This window comes from Pteronotus mesoamericanus, unplaced genomic scaffold, assembly GCF_021234165.1.
Source record: "Pteronotus mesoamericanus isolate MK-2021 breed Mesoamerican mustached bat unplaced genomic scaffold, CSHL_Meso_final contig_116, whole genome shotgun sequence".
Classification (NCBI taxonomy): Eukaryota; Metazoa; Chordata; class Mammalia; order Chiroptera; family Mormoopidae; genus Pteronotus; species Pteronotus mesoamericanus.
In genome coordinates, this window is record NW_026555027.1 from 42,371,535 (window position 1) to 42,377,662 (window position 6,128).

Genomic DNA, 6,128 nt, shown 5'->3' on the forward strand with positions numbered 1-6,128 from the left:
AGTCACCATAGGAAAGCCAAATGACCAACAAGTGTGCAGTCAGATACAAGCCTGAGCAAGTCAGCCTTGGTGTTACTATTACATAGAAGACTTCACCCTCTTACCTCCTTTTTAATTTTAATCCATTTGCTCTTCCTCCTCTTCTTTCTCTCCCATCTTTTCTTTCCACTTCTTCATCTTGATATTTTTCTTGTTCCTTCCCTTGCCTTCTTGTTCTCCATGTTTCCTTCTTTCTATTATAATGGTGTTTATAGTTTACAAAGTACTTTTCCCTGTATGATACTTTTTAATAAGAAAATAATTTATTCCATTCTCAGGCTTCTCAGAATTCAGACTCTGGAGCTAGAAAACATGGGTTGGAGTCCCTGGTTATTCCATTTACCAGATGTCTGGTCTTAGACAAATTCTCTTCCCTGTCCTTTAATGTTCTTTTCTGCCAAGTGAGTATAATAGTGATACCCACTTCACAGAGTTGTAAGAGTCAAATTAATAACTAAAACACTTATAACAGTGCAGGGCACTTGGCAGATTCTAGGTGTGTTAAATATTATTTGGAAAAAACCTATCAGGTCATTCTCTCTTCTGCCAATGTGGGTCATGCTATGCATGATTTTCTAAGTTTTTGTGCCCAACATCCACAGTGTATGGCCTATTAACAACTTTTACTTGAGCGAGTTGGAGCACCATCTGAGTTAATCATTTAAATATGCTAACCAAAATTTCAAAAACACTTTAAAATCTTCTGAGCAAGGCAATGGCCTGAAGTTGCAGCCGTTTTAATTAGTTTCACCTTCTCTGCTCCACGATCCAGAAATCTCTACCCGCACCATGGCAGCCTCCTGCTCCCTGTCACGGATCTGACTTTACCTGCTACTATTTAAAGTTTATGAATCATGCTCCCTCTGTGTGAACTCCTGAAGCTTCTGAAACTACATGAATAATTATCAAGATGCAATTGTCACGGTTTGTAAAATATGCTGTGAAAAGATTGCTTTTCCTTTTTCTATGAACCTGGTTTTTTTTTTTTTTCCCCCAGTTGTCTCCAATTTGCAGCCATGAGCCTGAAAAAAATGTCAGCTATTCCCCCAATGAACAGAGAAAAAGGTTCTTAGGATCAAGAAGTCTGACATCTGGTAAGCAAACACTTTGTTCTCTAAAAGGTGGTGAGAATGTACAATGGCAGCCTTTTCTGGGCACTAACTTTTAGGCTTGCCTCCGTGCTCTGCCCCATCTATTGTCTCAGTGGGGCCCCTGGCATGAATGTCAATGAGAAAGGAGCTGGTGCTGGAAGTTCCCAGTAACACGGTGAGGCTGTTCCTCTAGGCAGAAGCATCATGTTCTCAGTAATGAGCTCTTTTTTTCAATATCCCAGGCATATTCTGATTCTTTCCACTAGCGTAAATATTAAATCTCACTCTACAAACTATAGAGCCATTAGACTCAACACATTAAAAAAATTGAAGAAACATTGAAATAAAAGCAGATCACTCTTAATCATTTGTTATTTTCTCTCCTGTTTTATTTACCATTGCATTTTTAAATTTCAGAGAGGGCCAATCACTCCCTGCTTTCAAATCCTTTCCTCTCCTAATGTCTGCAGTCCTAAATTTTTTTTTTTTTACCCTTGAAAGCAACACATATACACATTGATATACACTTTACAATATTCAATAAGATTCTCTTTCCATAATTATTTAGATTAATTTCTTTTCTTCCCCACATCCTACAATGTGGTTATGCTATTAGTTTATTACAACTAAATTCATGTCATTTGCATTTCATCCCAGGTTAACCTCTTATCCGAGTTGGCTTTAATTATTTGTTTGTTTGGTGGTATGTGAAGAGTCTATAAAACATTACTATGGTTCTAAGAGCTAATAAAAAAGATATACTCAAGAAAATATCACCCTCCTCAATACCTGATACCCAAAAGTACGGAACACTTCCCGAATGTGCGTGTCATCCTTGCAGAGGGGCCATGCTAATCTTCTCTGCAGCGTTCCAGTTTTACTATCTGTGCTGCTGAAGCGAGCTGCAGTCCTAATTTCTTATTCATTCATTCATTTATTCAAAAATAAAAAAGATGCCTAAAAATAAGCTGATCATGCTCTCCTTTGACCCAAACAAAACAACATGTAAAGATTTTCTAAAAAATCTTCTACTCATTTTCCGCTGCCGTTACGATTATCCAAAGTTCTTAGCCGGATATGTTGAGGCCTTCACAGTTCCACCATAATCACCCTCTCCAGCCTTGTATCTTATATCGCACCACCTCTGCTATACCCATCTGAGGCCACAGTGATCATTTCCTCACTGGTCCCTGGAAGTACCGGACACTTTCGGGTCATTACACATTTGTTCACCCATTCAAGCTTCTTCTTCAAATCATTCTTTGCCTGTATTCCCCTGCTTATTACTTTACTGCTCAACTTTCTCTGACTTCCTAGGTACTTCTATGGTGTATGCTCTTGTCAATATTTTTAAATCTCTTATTTTATAATGAATGATTCATTCACATATCCTTCTCTCCCTCTAGGATGGAAACTCCTTGAGGGTTGGGATCATGTCTTAGTCATCTTTATACCCAAAGTGCTGTGCATAGAGCCGGGAACACAGCAAGCTCTTATTCGATGTTTGTTACATAAATGGGTGGAGGGATAGATGGATGGATGAATGGATGGATGGATGAATGCATAAATGAGTGAACAAATGGTTTCTATTGCCTCTTTAGTAAGGAAGAGATTAATAATATGTATAAAGTTTTAACCTTATGTATAGAGCTAGATTTTTTCTGCTATAGATGAAAAGAGATTTAACGAAAGCTAACCTAAGCAAATATCTGGCTCACATGGTTGAGAAATGCAGGGACAGAGCTGGGCTCAGAGACTGCAAGGGACTCAAAAGGTGCCATCGGCTTTTCCCTTCACACACATGCGTGCGCACACTCAGTCTCTTTTCTCTTCATCCCCTGTCTTCCCCACCCCCCACCTTCTCTTAATTACTGCCCTCCTTCTCTCCTATATTTGATGAATATCCTTCTACCATTGGAACCAGAGAGGCTAGTCATCCTTGGAATTGTATCATTGCACATTAATGATCCTAGGAGAAAAGAGAGAATTTCTTAACCTAGAGGTTATCTATAAAACCCCAGCAAAGGATTCTAATTGACTGTGTGATGTGACCAGCACAGTAGTAAACCCTGATATGCCAGGCCTGGGGGAGACGGGGTGGTGCCCTTTGATGAGTGATCCCACAGAATCCCACACAATGAGGGCAAGACAACTACTCAGAGAGTAGTAATATAATTATATAAAGGGGGAAAGCAATGCTGAGATGGTAAAAGAACAGATTTCCACCACACCCTGGGGTTTCTTTATGCATGTAAGCAGCAACATAGCACACTTCGAAATGCGGTGATGGTGTTTCATGTTAAAAGATAGACATTTAAATATTTGCCAAAGAAATCATATAAATAAAAGTAAGAAAAAGACTTAAGCATTAAAACACCTTTTTAATTTGTTTTTGTTTTTGAAGATTGTACCTTTGGCTTCATGCCTTTGTTTTTGAATAGCTCAAATAGAAGTGTCAAAATGAGAATTTCTCTGGAATTTTCTTTACCTCATCAGAAATTAAGTAGACTCAGGAATTTCACCAGGGGTCTTTACGCCTTCGAATTTCAGGCTTGTTTTCATCTGTGACATGTTACTGGAAACATCTGAAATCAGAGCTGCTCCATAGTTCTCTCTCAAACTTGGCAAGTAAAAACCTCATCTTCAAATGCATTTTCTCAACTTAATTCTCCCATGCTACATGCTTGGTGGCCCTTCCATTCGTCTATTTTTTGGCAGAACAATACGTGGTCTATTTTCCAGAACAAATTTTTTTTTTTAAGACCCAGGTTATTGCTACTCCAAAAAGCAAAGAGTCCCTGGATCAAAATGGAACCACAAGTTCCATTTGGCATCACTCAGCCAACCTTATCAGCAGAGGCCAGTGATGTTTTTCTCTGAAATCAGGACTTTTATCAAGACAACAGAGCACAAGTGAATTCTGCAATCTGCACTTGAAACGTTTATGGCCTAGAAACCAGCCCCCCGGTAGGCAGGAGGACTGGCCCTTTTGGCTGATCCCAAACCCTCTGCTTGATAATTTTCTAATTTCCCATGACATCTTGAAAGTGCATTACATTTGCTGTTCTTTAATTATTCATGCTTAAAGTGCATCTTCCAAATTAGCTTCTACGTTACTTTAGGGCAAGAACATACAATATCTTTCTCTGTTCTGCACAGTGTTCACGAATCCTCAGAAAATACTTATTGAATAACTGAGATCTTTTCACACCTTTTCCATTCTATCAACTCACATAAAGCAATCTAAGAGCAAAACTATGGAAGAACATACCCAGTCTATGTTCTTTATTCCAGAACCCTTAAGTGTAGTAAATGTGGTTCCAGATTAGTAAATACACTGGACAGTTCTTTGGAGCTCTGACATAGCATTGGAATGTTTTTACTTTGAAATCTTGACCTCCTAACAGTAACAGAGCTTGGGTGGTTACCTAATTGCTAGAAAGATAACCCTTTGGAATAATGTAAATGACAACCATTCATCCGTGCAATGTCTCTGCATAATTGGCATCTGCCCTAATTATTCCAATGAAAAGTGAATTGCCTTTCTTAAATTTCTGCAATATGGCCCAAGGTGTCTCACGTAATAGTAGTTAGCCACTGGCTGGTCAACTGTGCAGATATATAAGTATATTTGGCTATGTTTCAGTGAAGCAATAAAAGGCAGTATTTATTTTCAAACTTTTTATTAATTATATCATATCAGTCCCTTTTTCAAGAAGATACCAATAAGATTCTTCAGTTTAGATAAACTACCTTTGGTTCACTTTATATAAAATTGAATATTTTTAATATATAAGCTTTTGGAAATAATTAGAATTCACACATGACTTCTTTTTGTAATCAGAATTTTAAAAATTGCACTATATAATTACAATGTCCTATAAAAAATAACCTTGTTGCACTGAAATGTTTTTGCTGTAAACAAGTCTATCTTTTAATGGGATATTTGTCAGTGCATGTATTCAAAGAAACACTCTCAAGCAAGGCATGTCTCAGAAGTTAGGAAATAATTATATTTCCAAACATAATCTTTTCTAATCATCCCATTTTGTTTTACTTAAAAATAACCTGGGGGTTTCTAAGACAGGTACAATTATCTTTGATCTCAGCTATGAGGTATCATCCTTCCAGAAAATGATTTGGGTGGGGGAAACAAATAACTCAGAGGTTGACTTTTCTTTTTCTCTCCCTGAAAATCCTCACTCTAATTACAAATAAATACACTAGCAAGGAATAGTCTAAATTTAGCCTCTAGCTTTTTAAAGAAGATGAGGTGGAAAGCACTGAATTCATAGTAATATTGAACACCCCATCCATGCAGTTTTAATACATATCAATGTTCACCTAGTATACAGACAAGGCTCCTTTCAGTTCAATAAACTTTTATGAAGCCCCTAAACTACAACAAAAACTCTGCTGAGTTTGGGGGGCATCAGGGTGAAGATGACAAGGTTCAAGACAGATAATTTACCATTTGGGGGAGACAAAAAGCAAACATGCAATTCCAATACAATGACATTAAGTTATGCCCAGATTGATACAGGAACACAGAAGGGCAGGGTTGCTGATGGAATTCTTAGGGAGTCTTCTGCCTTGCAGAGTGCCTGGGCTGAGCTTTGGAGGAGTAAATGTTTCATAGGTGGGAAAGGCGATGGGCAAGAGGAGAAACAAAGGCAGCCAGTCCATCAGTGCTAGGAAAAGCCTGATGTTTTTGCAGCAACATCTCCTGGATTGGGATGGGGTAGGGAGTAGGCCAGTAGGTGTCAGTTCCCAAGGTATCTGTGTACCACAGCTAAGAATCTTGCTTTGCTCTAACTAAGAAGCAATCCCTGGCCAGGCCTTGATCTTCCAGGATGTCACAGCAATGGGGCCAATCCCAAGCCAAGTTATTGCGTATTCCCTGAGAACCCCTTTGCACTGCTGCCTCCAGCACTCAGAAGCCTATGCCACTTTGCATGTAAAATCCCCAGACAGTGCCTGAAACTGTGGGTCTTTTTT

General features: G+C 38.6%; 1 non-coding gene across 1 annotated transcript; it reads right to left on the minus strand.

Moving 5' to 3' along the window:
• Positions 1–1,928: 1,928 nt before the first annotated feature.
• On the minus strand, positions 1,929–2,031 carry LOC129077268 (U6 spliceosomal RNA). The gene has a single exon (XR_008529803.1). It is a non-coding gene; the product is annotated as a U6 spliceosomal RNA (small nuclear RNA).
• Between the last annotated feature and the right edge of the window lie 4,097 nt (positions 2,032–6,128).